This window comes from Jaculus jaculus, chromosome 14, assembly GCF_020740685.1.
Source record: "Jaculus jaculus isolate mJacJac1 chromosome 14, mJacJac1.mat.Y.cur, whole genome shotgun sequence".
NCBI lineage: Eukaryota > Metazoa > Chordata > Mammalia > Rodentia > Dipodidae > Jaculus > Jaculus jaculus.
Window position 1 is genome coordinate 85,194,245 of NC_059115.1, and position 17,515 is coordinate 85,211,759.

Genomic DNA, 17,515 nt, shown 5'->3' on the forward strand with positions numbered 1-17,515 from the left:
TGCATCACTTATGTTCATATCCAAGAAAATGGCAGGGCCAGAATTCAGAAGTCTGAGCTTGGTTCTTTTGTACAGAAAAATCCTTGTCACTGGGGCCATCAGCAGGGCATTGAGGAATTTTCTTGGAGTTTGATGGGGTGGGAGAGAAAATGGTATGCTAGGATCAAATGTTCTCTCCCTCCACCCTGAATATACACCTCCTTCAAGCCTCTTTACTCTGAACATGGCCCCAAATCACAACCTACATTCTCCATAGTCCAAAAGACTCATCTTCCTCTGATCTTGTGGCAGACAATATTTAAAGCTGGTCACAAGACTGTGGTATCAGTCCCCTCCTTTTTTGCCACCAATTAAATATAATACACATAACATAAGAAACCTCAAGAAGATGAAGAATGTTAGGTTGTGAAGGCATTTCAACATGCTGATGTTCAAAAGGAAGATGTTTTTGGGATCAAAGTGTGTATGCATTTAAACTTATCATTATTGTCTTTTCTGAGTGATGGCTCACTGTTCCTTTGTAGTATCCCTGGAATATGGCTGAACATAGCTGTCAAAACCTGTCAGGCCCTGCACACATCTTCCAAGCTTAGAAACATATGTAGGCATACAGGTTCTTCTAGGCTTTATTGCCCTATTTGCCTTGGGATTCCTGCCCCTTGTATTCTAAGCTCAGACCCATATCTATATGTATAGGTTCTGTATTGCTCTATTTGCTACCTTCTCTGAGGAGAGTGGACTGAAAATCAGTGATGCAAAAGGAAAAATGGGCCCAGATTGAGGGGCTTGATCAGTTACAGAACAAGAAGATAAGTACTACTCTGATCACTGAAGATTCTCAGGCTTTACAATACCTGGCCTTGAAAGGATAGTGAGTCAAGCTTATAAAAATCTTTAGGGTCACAGTTTATACTGAATAAGGAACCTGGCTAGGGAAGGTATAGTCCTTTAGTTTTCTGGGAGCATTATGGCAATAGGCATTGCCTGTTGATATGCTGGCTGCTGAGGTAGAATTATAGACAGTATGACTGAATAATTGAACTCCAGTGCTCCTTAAAGGAGGGCTGGATGGCATGTCCTATCCCAAACTCTCACGAAAAATGGTGACATAACCATTTGTCATTGTCTAACTGCATGACAGCATAAGGGCTGAGTGAAATACTATGAGCAGCAAGTTGGGTAATAACCCAACATTTAGGGTATAAAGAGTATAACTGAGGAGAGCTGCAAATAGTCATGTCTGTAAGGATACACTGAAAAGGAACCAACTGACTGAAAATTGGGTTTGACCTGTAGAAAATGGAAAACCCTTTCTAGAGTCTCTATCTATCTATCTATCTATCTATCTATCTATCTATCTATCTATCATCTATCTATCTATCTATCTATCTATCTATCTATCTATCTATCAATCATCTATCCCACTCTCCCTTTCTCTTTCTCTCTTTTCTTCAAGATAGGATCTCATTTGAGCCCAGGCTGACCCAGAACTCACTCTATAGTCCTAGGCTGACCTCAAAGTCACAGTGGTCCTCCTATATCAGTCTCCAGAGTGCTTGGATTAAAGGTGTGCACCACCACACCTGGCTATAGGTCTCTTTTTAAAAAATTAAAAATTTTATGGCCTGAATATCCATGACCTCATAGTGCCTGACACTACCTACAAGAGACCATCATAAGAGGAAGAAAAGATCATGATATCAAAATAAAAGAGAGACTGATTGAGATGGGGAGGGGATATGATGGAGAATGGAATTTCAAAGGGGAAAGTGTGGGGGAGGGAGGGTATTACCATGGGATATTTTTTATAATCATGGAAAATGTTAATAAAAATTGAGAAAAAAAAGAAAAAAAATTAAACATTTTATATTTATAGAAAAATACTCTACCCATTTTGCTGCTCTACTTCAGGCATACATTGAACTTTAGAAAACTGCATTGAATTTCCATTGTCATTTTCCAGTTTCCTTCCCTGCTGAGTGAGACTGAATGATGTGTGGACTGAAGAGGATAGTGTAGAAAAGATGAGTATGGCTTTCAAGATTTGGTCATAAGACCTTGAGGTTTTCAGCTTGCTTTCTTTTGCATTGGCTCAATCTGAAGGAAGCCTGCAAGCATGTTCTGGGGAGATTCAAGCAGCCCTTTGGAGAGGTTGATAGGGCGAAATAATGCCACCTACAAACAACAGCACTGATTTTCAGACATGTGAGTGAGTCATCTTGAAAGTTAAGAAGTCCTCAGCCTCAGCCTCAGCCAGCCGAGCATTCATTTGACTTGATTTTGAAACAGGATTTTACCCTGAAACCCAGGCTAGCTTTGAAATTGTGGCAGTTCTCCTGCATCAGCCTCCCTGAGACCTGGGATGACACACATGATCTACCCTCTGTAGCTCAGAGGATTTTTTCGAAGCAACATTTGACAAAAAAATCTTTTGAGAAACTCTCAAAGCCATCCAGATAAGCTGCTTTTGATTGTATCCAGAGAAACTATATAAGTAAAACACATTTATATGTTACTCAGAAAGAGATAACTAACAGGGAAGATGAGCCTGGTGGTGCTGGTCTGTAATCCCAGATACTCAGGAAAGTTGCAAGTTGAAGACCTGCCAGGAGTATAGAGTCCAAGTTTAGCCAAGCTTATTTATTAGGATCCTGTCACAAAATCTAAAAAGTCACTTACTCACAGCACCTCCCTCTCATACTCATGCAGGTTAAGTTAATTAAACACAGTCAGCCACATACAAAACAAAAGTAGGAAAGGGAGTAGTTTGGAAGAAGAAAGGTTTTAGTGGAATAAAAGAGGGTAATTGGGGGTTAATAAGATCAAAACACATATATATGAATGAAATTGTCAAAAATAAAAACAAAAGTCAAAATAGAGCTGGGAATATAGCACAGTGGTACAGCACTTGACTAGCAAGCAGGATGTCCTAAATTCAATCCCCATTACCCTGAACATCCCCCATGGAAATCCTGCAGTCTTCTGCCAATGGACATTGATTATTCAATGACTGACTTTCTTCCTTAGTAGGACCTTGGATAACCACAATGTATTCTGGTTCCACAAGTTTCCTTCATCTCTCTCTTATTTTTTGTCATGTGTATGTGTATGTTCTGGTCTCCAGATGCACATGAACACACATGTATATGTTCATGTGCATATGCATCTGGAGACCAGAAGTGAATGATGAGTGTCTCCTTCAATTCTTCTCCACCTTACTTTTGAAAACAATGCCACTCACTGAACCTAGAGTGCACTTATCAGCTATAGTAGTTAGCCATTAGGCCTTAAGCTCCTCCTGTCTGCCTCTCCAAAGCTGGGATTGTATAGATTTGTGTCGCCACATCTGTCCTTTTAATGTTGGTACTAGGAAACTAAACTCGGGTCCTCATTATTACATATGAAGTACCTCCCCAGCTATCCCTACAACCCCACCTTCATCCAACAGAGGTAAGAGGATGAACATGACAAGACTGCCACCCTGTGGCTACATCCTGAATCACAGGTCACCTGCTACTAGAATTCAAGCTTAGCTGGAGAAAGGGCAAAGGAACACAGTCACAGGAGAAGTGGCAACCGGGAAATGGCTTGGCTTTTAGAGCCTTTGACTCTGAAGCCAAAGGACCCCGGTTCCAGCCACCAGGAAGGGATGCACACAAGCCCGAGATGCAAGGGGGTGCTCGTGTGTGCTAGAGCCCCTGGTGTGCCCATTCCCTGTATCTGTCCCTTTCTCTTCTCGACCTCTCACTTTCTCTCTCATAGTTAAATAAGTCAAAATCCCCCCTTGTGTGGGGGATGGGGGGCGGGTGAAAATATGCTCAACACAGGCTTCTGAAGAGAGAGGGCCTCCTTGGCCAGCTCCCGTCACGTGTACTTCACAATTTTATTCTGGAAGGAGGTAAGCAAGTCAACTCCTATTCAAGACAAGTCAAGAAGGAATTAAAGAACCTGTGGGAGTGGCGTTGAACCCCCAAGCAACAGCCCTGTGGCCTCTGCCATTAACTGGAAAGGAAACAGCACTCCTTACAAGTCCTGCAGTTGTCAGGCTCACTCTCAAGACACCTGGACCAGCACCCCCGCACATATCAGGAGAGGTGGCACCTAATCATCACCAGTGACAAGGATAAGTGAGTAGTCCACGGAAGTGGACTCAGATGTTCCCAACGATTTCCAAATCTCTGAATGTTTGATATGTTAGGCAGGCTCTCCTGCTCAATCAGCTGGTTTGGCACTTGGGGAGGCCCTTCTCCTCCAGACAATTCAAGGATACTTTCTGCAGTTCTCTTATTCTCAGAGAAACAAACCCTCTGTGTCCTGCTCCCTCACATTTCACACAGACCATCCCAGTATGCTCACCTCATGTGAGTGAGGGCCTGAACTTGCAAAAATGGCTCAGTTTGAACAAGAACAACACGGGCTGGCCTGTGGCGATGCATTAGCCATCTTTCCGAATTATACCAATCTGATGCTTTTTCTGAAGAGAACCGATTCTCTGATAGCATAGAGAATCGGGAGCTTTTAAGTCAAAGAGAAGGCCACGATGAGGCAGGGAATCTCTGTGTGCTACGGAAAGGAGGACCCTGACACACATGTGACACTAGTGGTCACATCTGTATGGGACATACAGAGCTTCCAGTTGAAGTGAGAACCTACCAGTGAGACGTGAGCCCCTTTACAGCATGAGGACCAAAGACTTTTTGAGGCAGTAGACACACAGGAAAATTCAAGACTCGCTGGAGAAAGAAAGGGCAAGGGGAACCAGACACAGGCAGGGAGGAGAGCGGGAAATGGCTTAGAGGTTAGAGACTTTGACTCTGAAGTTGAAGGACCCTGGTTCGAACCTCTGGGGCCCAGGCAAGCCCGAGTCACAAGGGGGCGCTCATGTTCAACAAGTCACCTGCAGGACCATTTCCTGAATGGGTCATTTCCTCTTCTCAATCACTCACTTTCTCTCTCATAGTGAAATAAGTCAAATACTTTTTCCCCCCTTGCATGGGGGGGAGCAATGAAAAGGGGCTCAACACAGGATTGTGAAGAGAGAGGGCCTCCTTGGCCGGTACCTGTCATGTGACCTTCACAATTTTATCCTGATAGATGGTAAGCAAATCCATTCCTATTCAAGACAAGTCAAGAAGGAAATGCAGAGCATGTATGGGTGGCGTTCAACCCACAAGCAAGAGTCCTCGCTCCTCTAGCATTGGGGGGAAAGAAAATTACGCTCCTTTGAAGTCCTGGAGTTCTCAGGCTCCCTCTCAAGACACCCTGAGCAGCATCCCCGCACGTTTCGGCAGAGGTGGCACCTAATCGTCACCAGTGACAAGGGTAAGTGAGCAGTCCACAAACGTGGACTCAGACGTTCTCCACGATTTTGGAATCTGTGAACGTTTGATATGTGAGGCAGGCACTCCTGCTCTAGCAGCCGGCTGGCGCTCGTGGAGGCCCTCCTCCTGCAGCCAATTAAAGGACACTTTGTGGAGCTGTCTCTTTCCCAGAGAAACACACCCTCCGCGCCCTGCTCCTTCACATTTCACACAGTCCCGTTCCAGTCGGCTCCCCACTTGTAAGTGAGGGGGGGAACCTGCATAAATTGCTCAACTTCAACAAGAACGACTTGCACTGGCTCATGGCCGAGCGTCGGCCATCTTTGTGAATTCTATAAATCTGACCATTTTTCTGAAGAGAGCCGATTCTCTAACCTAGGGTGATAGCGTTTGCTCTCACCCTAGGTTAGAGAATCGGGAGCTTTTCAGCCAGAGAGAAGGCCATGAAGAGGCAGGGGCTCTTCGTGTGCTAGTGAAAGGAGGCCCCTGGCAAACACTGACTCAAACGGTCACATCGCATGGGACATGCAGAGCTTCCAGGTGAAGGGAGAACGTACCAGGGGGTCCTGTGCCCCTTTCTAGCAGGAGGACCGACATCTTTTTGAGGCAGTAGACACACAGGAGTCTCTCGAAAATAGGACTGACATCAAACCCTTAGGCAGGTATCGACATTCTTTATGCCTTTGAGGCCCAGGGCAAAATTGCTGAGCCCATTCCAGAAAGAATGAGGTGTGTTGGGGTCCAAACGTGTATTCGGAGGCTTTGGGTGCCCACTCACAGGCTCTGGAGGCCCATCCTGACCCGACAATGGAAGCAAGTGGAATGAAGGAGCAGAAGGGTAAGAACTGGTTGATCACGGACGTGCCCCGCGTTCGTTGAGTCATGCTCACACATATCAAGGGAAAGACGGTAAGTACATAACACATGGTCCACTGTGAACACAGTGACAATCTGTTGTGGCCTTCCATGCTCCTCACAATCATGAGAAGTTCCCAGGTGACGTGGAAGAAAAAGAGCAGGCATGGCTATGCTTGATGGTGACATTGCAGAGGACACTGCACACCAGCATCTCCAGTTTTCCAAACAGGTTCCTGTCTTTGGCACTGCAATGACATCTTTACTTGCCAGGACATGATAGCAATGTCTTTGGGTCAAATGGAAGTCACGTACCATACATATTTCTCTCTCGGATATCCCTGTCGAAGGACACACATTTAGGCCTGTTTGTAATCTTTGACCCATCTTGCATAGATTTCATTGAACCTCCGATTTTCAATGATCAGAGCAGCTGAGACTCATCAACATGGACGGGGGGGGGGGGGGGGTGGCTTGAAGTCGTGGCAGGCACCCTTACTGCCAGCAGCGATGAGAGGATGAACGTGACAAGGCAGCCACCCTGTGGCTCCATCCTGAATCCCAGCTCACCCGGTACTAGAATGCAAGCCTCACTGGAGCAAGCAAGGGCAAAGGACATTGGCCACTGGCATGGTGAGAAGCGGGAAATGGCTTAGAGGCTAGAGCTTTTGACTCTGAAGTTGAGGGACCCCGGTTTGAACCTCCGGGATGCAGGCAAGCCCGAGACACAAGGGGGCGCTCGTTTGTTCTAAGTCACCTGGTGGGCCCCTTTCCTGAAGGGGCCCTTTTCTCTTGTCAATCTCTCACGTTCTCTCTCATCATTAAATAAGTCAAATACTTTTCCCCCACCTTGCGTGGGGTTGGGGGCGGCGCGATGAAAACGTTCTAAACACAGGTTTGTGAGGAGACAGGGGCTCCTTGGCCGGCACCTGTCATGTGTACTTCACCATTTTATTCTGATAGAAGTTAAGCAAATCGATTCCTATTCAAGACAGGTCAAGAAGGAATTGCAGAGCCTGTGGGAGTGGCCTTCAACGCAGAAGCAAGAGTCCTTACGCCTCTGTCATTGGGGGGAAAGAAAACCCTGCTCCTTTGAAGTCCTGGAGTTCTCAGGCTCCCTCTCAAGACACCCCGACCAGCATCCCTGCACGTTTCAGAAGAGGTGGCACCTAATTATCACCAGTGACAAGGGTAAGTGAGCAGTCCATGAACGTGGACTCAGACGTTCTCGACCATTTTGGAATCTCTGAACGTGTGATATGTGAGCCAGGCTCTCCTGCTCTAGCAGCCGGCCTGGCGCTCGTGCATGCCCTCCTCTGGCCCCCAATTAAAGGACACTTTTGGGAGCTGTCTCATTCCCAGAGAAACACACCCTCCATGCCCTGCTCCCTCACATTTCGCACAGTCCCGTTCCAGTCAGCTTTGAACACAGTATGTGGGATTTTGCCAATGCCTCCTTCAGCATTAGGGTCTGAGGTTAGAGCTGTCTTGTGCTATCTGTGTTTTGACAGATTCCTTTTCTATTTTGGCTTAACTACTCCTTTTGTTAACAGGCAATTTGGTATTTTGTTATAAGGTTTCTTGAAGAGATTATTTGCAATTAATTACATTTAGGGTAGAATACCTATATAGTAAACAAACAACCCAGGAAGATCAATCCAGTAATGTCATGGTATGCAACTGGAACCTTGAATTTGGGGAAATCAAGGCCTGGCCAGGATGGAGAGATGGATTGGAAGCATTACACAGATTGGCTTGACAAGGGAATTATGTTGCTGTTTATACAGCAGGTGTCATGGCTGACTTCAGCCTTGGTGCTTTGACCCTTCTGTATTTTGACCCATAGGTATGATCTAATTTACTTAAGAACAAAACATTTCCCCTTCATAATATCCACAGGTGACCATTGTTAGAAGGAACTAGGATTTTGTGTAAAATTTCCCTGCTGCACAGGGCCCACAGCTACATTTAGTATAAGCCGAAAGTACTGAAAACTGGATAGGTAATGATTTTCTAGTTCCGTGTCGTACATGCCTAAATGGACTTGTGTTTGAAATTGTTCACCTGTGATAATCTGTCAAGTGGGAAAGAACTAGAAATGCGTCATGTTACTTAATAATGCTCTGGAAGGGATTCAGGGCATCAACAGGCATCTTATTGTCTTCCTTTTTTGGCCTTTTCTCAAGACCTTGCACACACCACTGAGCTGTACCCCCTAGTGCTATTTGCTTTCCTTGTCCATTTCTAATTCTGTTCATGAATTTTAGATTTTCCTCAAACCTACATTGAATGAGTTCCAAAATGAAACAGGCCTACTCAGGGACACATCCACTTCCCAGTCTGCCTTTGGGTTAAAAGTACCAGAAACCAGATTATTTCCCTTTGCTATACTGTAATGCCTATGTTAATTCTTAAGAAACCAAAATACAGAAAGACTAGCAGGGCAAGTGAGTTTTTCTTTAAGGGAGAGATCAAGTGATGGTGATGTCATCAGGTTCTGTTGTTTTTAGGGTTGTCACTTCATGTGTTGAGCAACAAGCATGAAAACTCACTTTGGGTCATGGTTCTGCCACTGATTGGTTATGTGCTCTAGAGCAGGTTAACCTCCCTGGCCTTACTTTCTGCATGTGTAACACAGAAACACTTCATGGCTAGCATGACACTTTAAAACACCAGCAATAGGACACAGCTATGATGACACTCCATGAAGTGGGATTTAATATTCAAACTAGTGCTCTTTATGGATCATATCCTAATAAAGTGCTTCTTCTCAAAATACATGGTTGGCCATAGGTGCCCCATCCCTTGATTATGAGCAGGTGCTACCTTTTGGGATATTGAAATACTAGTACTTTGGTACTCAACTGTATTCCATGATATATATTTTTATCCTTGGGATTAGTAGTGGTCTAATGCGGGAAGAAGAGTCTATAATTACTACCTTGTAACCTTGAAACAGTAAAATCCTTGTTGGAAGTTTTCAGCGTGTATTTTTAAAGCACCGTTTTGTGCTATAAAAATACTGATTTCTAAGCACAGGATGAAGATGAATCTACAGAATAAGGCATTTTTAAGAAGTTGGTTCTAGGGCTGGAGAGATGGCTTAGCGGTTAAGCACTTGCCTGTGAAGCCTAAGGACCCCAGTTCAAGGCTCGGTTCCCCAGGACCCACGTTAGCCAGATGCACAAGGGGGCGCACGCGTCTGGAGTTCGTTTGCAGAGGCTGGAAGCCCTGGCATGCCCATTCTCTCTCTCTCTCTCTCTCTCTCTCTCTCTCTCTCTCTCTCTCTCTCTCAGTCTCTCTCTCCTCCTCCTCTCTGTCACTTTCAAATAAATAAATAAATAAACAAACAAAATTAAAAAAAAAAAAAAGAAGTTGGTTCTTTTTGGACTTTTGACATTCCCCTCCTCCCATACTACTAACAGGCTTTTTTCCCAAGGAATGCACATTTTTGCCTGATCTCCCACACCACCCAATGTTTATCTTTTCATGATCACATAAGCAATAAAACTGTTTTATGTCCATCTTACTCCATCCCTCCTCCCTTCTATGCCTTAGGCTAAGGCTTTGATGGTTCCTCTGATCCCCTAAACTAGGTTTAGGGTGGCTCTTCAAAACCTGTGACCTCCCATTTGAACCACCAGCCTGAGAACATTTATTTGTAGTGTTCCTGTCAATCAGAACTCAACATTAAATCCTAAAATGGTATTTAAAAGAAAGAACCGGAGACTCCACATTTATTAAATAACTGGTATGATACAAACTGGAATCACTGAATTCCAAATAAATGAATTTCACTTTAAAAAAAAAAAAAAAGAAGGAATTGCAGAGCCTGTTGGAGTGGCCTTCAACCCACAAGCAAGAGTCCTCGGGCCTCTGTCATTGGGGGGAAGAATACCCCGCTCCTTTGAAGTCCTGGACTTGTCAGGCTCTCTCGCAAGACACCCAGACCAGCATCCCCGCACCTATCAGAAGAGGTGGCGCCTAACCACCACCAGTGACAAGGGTAAGTGAGCAGTCCACGAACATGGACTCAGACGTTCTCGATGATTTGGGAATCTCTGAACGTTTGATATGTGAGGCAGGCTGTCCTGCACAGGCAGCCTGTTGGAGACGAGTAGATGAGCCCTGAACAGATCTTTGCCCTGAAATAACCTCTGCCCTGAGATAACTTCTGCCCTGAGCAACTTCCGACCTTTCCTCATCCCCCCACCCTGCCATACCTAACTGATTCCATCCCCTCACCCCGCCACACCTAACTAATTAACATCCTGCCTGGAGACTGCAGAGACGTGAGAACTATACCGTGAATTCTTGGAATAACTGCAAACTGTCCTAGGCCAAAGGCCAAGAAGATTCTGTAACTTTCCACCACCTGCCTCCTCCAGCCCCCCCTCACCCAAGACCCTAACCATAACCCTTAAAAAGGCCGCTGTGGCTCAATAAAATTGGACTCTTGACAAGTGTACATTTGCTTGAGTCTCTTCCTCTCTCTCGCCCATCTTATTTCAGGTTGGGGTCCTCCTCGCCCCCACGAATAACGAGGTCCCGCAGGTCGGGACAAGTGGCGCCCAACGTGGGGCTCGAGGCACGGACTCCTACCGGACGGAGACCCCCAGTTCAGCGACCTCCGGAGGAATTGTTAAGTGGTCACCGCTTCTCCGCCCAAGAAGACGGCAAGACCTGGTAAGTTTTCCCTCTTCATTCCGTCCCATCAAGATGGGCCATTCATTGTCTAAAGAGGCTTCTTTCATAAAGGATTTAAAAGCCTCTCTCAGAGAGCGAGGAATACGGGTATAGAAAAAGGATCTTATACAGTTTTTTATTTTTTTTGATAAGACATGTCCATGGTTTATGATTGATGGACTTAACATTCATCCCAAGAAATGACAAAGGGTCAGTAAAGAATTAAATCAAAACTTACTACTGAAGAAATGGCAAAGAGTCAACACCTCTGTCTCCTGCGTGAGATATGTGTCGACCCCAGAGCTCTGGTTTCCTAAATAAAGCCTCATGCTTTTGCAGCAAGTTGGGTCTCCTGTGTGTCTTTGGGTGCGTGCTATCTCGAGACTTGAGTGAAGGTCTCCCTCTGGGGGTCTTTCAATTGAGAGCTCGTCCAGGGATTTGCACGTCTACCCAGGACTCCGGAGACCCCCTTGGAGGTAAACAATGTAAATGTCTGCAGCGCTGCTTGTCTGAGTGTTTGTCTGAGTGTTTGTCTGAGTGATTTCTGTTGCTCTGATCTGTTTTAATTTCGGTTTGGGCAGCTGTTGTTCAGGACCGTGAGGACCTGATAACGGTGGTTGGCAGGACCACAGGCTGCAATCCTGGGGGACGCCCCAGGATCTGAGGAGAGTCAGGGTGGCTGGCAGTCTCCTATCTGGTAAAGGAAGATTGTGTATTTCTCCTTCAGGAGAAACCACAGAGGCATCTTCCATCTGAAACTGCATTTGATTTTCTGTTCTGGACACATCGGAGGTGTCACGGTTTTTGGTTTCTTTTTGTCAGTATCTATTTTGTGTTTGTTTGTGGACTCTTGTTTCTAATTATGGTACAGACTGTGACGACCCCCCTGACTCTGACGGTATCTCATTTCTCTGAAGTTAGAAGTAAGGCTCATGACTTATCTGTAAAAATTGAAAAAGGTAAATAACAGACTTTCTGCTCCTTTGAATGGCTGCCAGAGGGAGCATTTGATCTAACCATTATTTCTGCTGTTAAGAATATTGTTTTTCAGAAGGGACCCATTCTCACCCAGATCAACAGCCATACATCCTGGTCTGGGAGAGCCTAGTGATGGATCCCTGGCATGGGTGAAGCCCTGGATCCACCCCCCACCACGGTCAGGCTCCCGAGTCCTGGCAGTGGCCCAACAAGCCACGAGAAAACCAAGCCGAATGGCCACAGACCCCTCGGCTCAGCCCAAAATATATCCTGATATAGAGGACCCTCCCGAGTGGCCCTCTGCCCCGATTCCATCTCCCCCACCTTAGCCCCCTGCTCTCCCTGCTCCAGCTTTGCCCGAGGGAAGAGGAGATGGGCCCACTGCAGGGACTAGAAACTGAAGGACCTGATTCCACTGTACGAGCCTTTGGTCCTTCCCCTGACCCTAGCATGTCTCAGGCCCAAATGAGCAGCCTACCTAGCTCCCAAATGAGATTGATGTGGGATTCCCTCTCACCTGACCTGAATGGAATTACAACTCAGCAGAAGGTAGGGAGCAACTGACAGTCTACCGCCAGGCTCTGATGGCAGGTCTCAGGGGGGCTGCTCGCCGCCCCGCGAATCTGGCTAAGGTAATCTCCCTTTATTTTTTTAGAATGCTTGATGGAGGCTTCCCGGAGATATACTCCTTTTGGCCCTACTTCTCCGAGTCAACAGGCAGCAATAACAATGACATAGATAAGGCAGTCCGCTCCAGACATTAAAAAGAAATTACAACATCTGGAGGGTTTACAAGATCTAGCTTTGACAGACATAATTAAGGAAGCTGAAAAGGTTTAGCATAAGAGAGAGAGAAAAAGAAAAAAAAAAAAAGGAAGCAGAAGAGAGAAAAAATAATGGGAAAAGGAGACAAGAAAGGAACTTAAATAGGATATTGGATACAGTGATAAAAAAAAAAAAAAAAAAAAAAGCATCAGGATCAGGAAGACTTAGACAGCCATGGTACCTGGGCAACAGGCAAACAAACAAACAAAAAAAACCTGAGGGCTTTAGGAAGCCCCTTGAGAAGGATCAATGTATGTATTGCAAGGAAAGAGGATCTTGGGTTCACAAATGCCCCAAAAAGAAAAAAAACTGGGAAGGAATTTTTCAATGTTGGGACATAGAGTGCTTGTTAAAAATGTCTTTTGAGTGGTACTTAGATCAGAATGTTAATGTAGGTGAAGATGTGTGGATGTGGAAAAAAAAAAAAAAAACGAAAAAAAGAAAATTTTCAGGCTGAAGTATGTTGGGATAGTTTGCTTGAGCTTTATCAAATTTAAGTCATGGGTAAAACATAAAATTGTTTTATGTTAATAAAAATTTCTGTGGTGCATGAAATCAATAGCTATCAAGTTTAAGCCAAAATCATTGGTTGTCAAATAATGTTTTTTTCTTTCAAAAAGATTTATCAAGGGTTATATTAATATTTAGCTAGCTGTTTGGGCTCAGAAAAGACCAGATTCTATTCTGTTATATGTAAAGTAACTGTCTCAATTTTGGCATCTTAAGTCCAGTGCTTATAACAAAATTAACCCTTAAGACATCTTCCCTACTTTAGGGCACAGCCTCATGCTCAAACAATGGTCCTCATCTGAGAAAAAAAAAAAAAAAAAAAAAAAAATCAAGCTCCATGGTTCTGTTTCCAATGTTCTCTGGGTAATTTGTACCCACACAGGTATCTGAACTAATCAAAGATGTTTTCACACAGGTGCTAAGACCTTATACTGTCTTGTTTTCTAGGTTAAATAAGTTAAGTTTGTAAATCAACTGGTACTGTTTTCAAGACTGATAACAGGTTCTGCCTATACTTATAAATGTTGGATATTTAAAATGGGAGAAGTGCCTACTTTCTATACCTCAGATATATGGCTTATGCTACCACAGTACAACAAAAATTTTAAAGATAGGACAAAATGATTTTAGAAGCCCTGTGCCATTCTTTAGTTAAGTCTATTTCAGTAATTAAATGTGCTCCATATGTATGTACATCCAAGCTGATGTAACTTCCTTTCTAAGTGTGTTAATCACCTATGTAGAAGCCAAAGCCAATTGGAATCATCGGAGTAAAAAGTGTCAATATTTTGGCCTGTGCTCCCATGTCATGAGGCCACTGGAGATGATGGGACACTTCTACACTGGCCCCCTGGTAAGTCACCTGTCTTCCTGAGCAGGGAGGATCTAGAGAACCAAACAAAAGTGGTGTACAATGTAAAACAGGAGAGTCACAATTGAGAAGCAATCAGTCCTCCTGACTTCCCAAAGAAGGGAAAACTACTTGGCCAGCATGGCCCTGACTCATCCTAACAGGCCAAAGACACCAGTAAGCTATGGGGCTACTCCTGTGTCCCTAAAGTCTCTTTGGAGAGCCATTAATGACCTCCAAAATTAATCCTTAATTAACTTTTGGCTATCTGCAAGGTCTTAAACACTCAGAGAATAATGTATAACCAAAGATAAAAAATAGCTCTTTATTATTAAGATTAAATGTTATGTATATGTTTCTGATAACTCTGCTAGCATCTCATCTGTTTTACAAGCCATGTTAAATACTACTGTGCCATTTAATGAACAGTTCTGAAAGAAAATCTTAGCCAGCTCATCCTCAGATGGTCCTGCGATGATCCAAGCCTGTCTACCTGGATTCCCTCGACCTACAAAAAGACCAGTTTGCTGTGTGTTCACTTCTCAGTAACTCCTTACTTTTATTCTTTCTTTCCAAAGTTATCTTTCAAGATTATCTTCCTACACTCTGGGGTACATTAAAATAGTTCCCCTCTCTAGGAGAGATTCTCTAACTGCAACAAGTCTCCACTTCGTGTCCCGTTCAGCAGGAAGTAGTAAATGATCTGATGTCTTCGACCCAGCCCCCTAAAGCAGTTAGAGTGTCTTCTCATGAGAGGGAGAAATAAAAGGGAAATAGACTGTCTATACCATACGTTCCTGTTGTCATAGATAAAGTTTACTTAAAATAAGTTTATTTAAAGTTCCTCAAATAAAATTATAGAGCTTGATTGAAATGCCATACAGATTAAAAGTTCTAGGACCTCCCTTTTATGAGGGAATTGCCATCCTTACATCTCCTGTGTCTACTAACAGTCCAGAGGGATTATTCTGGCACTCTGCCCCAAAGGGGGGTATTACTCTTACATCCATTTCCGGCCTCGGACTGTGTCTATTAGGCCCTGATATGCTCCCTCCTCTGACTCTTGAACCAGTATGCAACCAAACTGCTATTATCAATGACTCCTTTATATATACTAAAGCCCCTAGTAACTCCTATCTTGCTTGTTCCACGGGGCTGACTCCCTTTATTGTCAACAAGGACTTTTTACAGACTAAGGACTATTGTGTTGTAGTTATAGTTTTGCCACGATTTTTCATTCATGATTCTGAAAGTTTTACAACTACTATAGATCAAGGCATTGCCATTAGACCAAAAAGAGAGCCTTTAACTGCCCTCACCCTGACTGTGCTCCTGGGACTTAGTGCTGCAGGGGCCGGGACAGGTATTGCCTCGCTGGTAACCTCCCAACAGCATTTTTCACAACTCAGTGCCTTAGTGGACAGAGATCTTAACCTCATACATGAGGGGATACAAGATCTCAAAGATTCTTTGGCCTCGCTCTCTGAGGTTGTACTTCAAAACCGGAGAGGGCTAAATTTGGTGTTCTTAAAGGAAGGGGGACTCTGTGTAGCCCTCAAAGAAGAATGTTGTTTTACTTAGATAAGACTGGGCTAATACAAAATAGCCTTGATAAAGTTAAAAGAAACCTAGAGGATAGAAAAAGGACTCGAGAAAAACAAGAATCTTGGTATAAAAATTGGTTTTCCATATCTCCCTGGCTAACTACTTTGCTTCCCAGTCTTTTAGGCCCTTTTGTTGGATTCCTTTTGCTTATCTCCTTTGGCCCCTGGGCCTTCAGACGACTAACCAGTTTCATTAAGAGTCAGGTAGATTCTGCAATCAAGCCGGTGGAAGTCCATTACCTCGCCTCACCACAGAAGAAACATCTGCCGCTGACCTGCCAAAAGAACAAGACAACCCCCCATCTCGACCCTTAGACTTTACCTCCCTGCAAAAACCCACCCTGGGGTGGAAATTTTGGTCCCGCCCCTCCAAATAATAACTCAGGTCTCCGCGACCCCTCATACTAATTGGCTACCAAACATATTTCCTCCAGGATCCTTATGTGGCATTGACAGTCTTGTTGAGAGCAAAATGCGTTACATTTCCACAAAGTGAGTGGTCTGGTAAGTCAGCGACGGAACGGGTGGCTAAGTCTCGACCCGCCTAAGACAGGACGACCTCGCCGAGAGGAGGCCGATCCAATGACGGGTAAGGGTCCAGCACTGCCCTTCTAACAGGCTCAGACCATTTGTGCCCCTTGTTCTAAGGTCAATCCAAATGACTTTATCAAAATCAATGACCTATGAGTAACAGCGCTCAACCTACTCTGGGGAACGCTCACTCGCCTCTCTGATGTCAGGTTACTGTCAGGTTGCTCCTCTGGATCCATTTTTACTCTTAAACAAAAATAATCGGCCACCAAAACAAGCCCTGCTTTGGGACATCATTAAGGGGTCGCGGTAACCTCCCTATCCTGGTCCTTGTATACAGAAGAGGGGGAGATGTTGGAGACGAGTAGATGAGCCCTGAACAGATCTTTGCCCTGAAATAACCTCTGCCCTGAGATAACTTCTGCCCTGAGCAACTTCCGACCTTTCCTCATCCCCCCACCCTGCCATACCTAACTGATTCCATCCCCTCACCCCGCCACACCTAACTAATTAACATCCTGCCTGGAGACTGCAGAGACGTGAGAACTATACCGTGAATTCTTGGAATAACTGCAAACTGTCCTAGGCCAAAGGCCAAGAAGATTCTGTAACTTTCCACCACCTGCCTCCTCCAGCCCCCCCTCACCCAAGACCCTAACCATAACCCTTAAAAAGGCCGCTGTGGCTCAATAAAATTGGACTCTTGACAAGTGTACATTTGCTTGAGTCTCTTCCTCTCTCTCGCCCATCTTATTTCAGGTTGGGGTCCTCCTCGCCCCCACGAATAACGAGGTCCCGCAGGTCGGGACAGCAGCCGGCTTGGTGCTCGCTGAGGCCCTCCTCCTGCCGCCAAATAAAGGACACGTTGTGGAACTGTCTCATTCCCAGAGAGACACACCCTCCACGCCCTGCTCACTCACAGTTCACACAGTCCCGTTCCACTAGGCTCCCCAGTTGTAAGGGACGGGGTGAACCTGCAGAAATTGCTCCCTTTCCACAAGAACGCCTCGGGCTGGCCCATGGCCGTGCATCGGCCATCTTTGTGAATTCTATAAATCTGACCCTTTTTCTGAAGAGAGCCGATTCTCTAACCTAGGGTGATAGCGTTCGCTCTCACCCTAGGTTAGAGAATCGGGAGCTTTTTGGCCAGAGAGAAGGCCCCGAAGAGGCAGGGGTTCTCCGTGTGCTAGGGAAAGGAGGCCCCTGACAGACATGTGACTCAAATGGTCACATCCGCATGGGACATGCAGAGCTTCCAGGTGAAGTGAGAAGCTATCAGGGAGTGCTGTGCCCCTTTCTAACAGGAGGACCGACGTATTTTGAGGCAGTAGACACCCAGGAGTCTCTCAAAAATA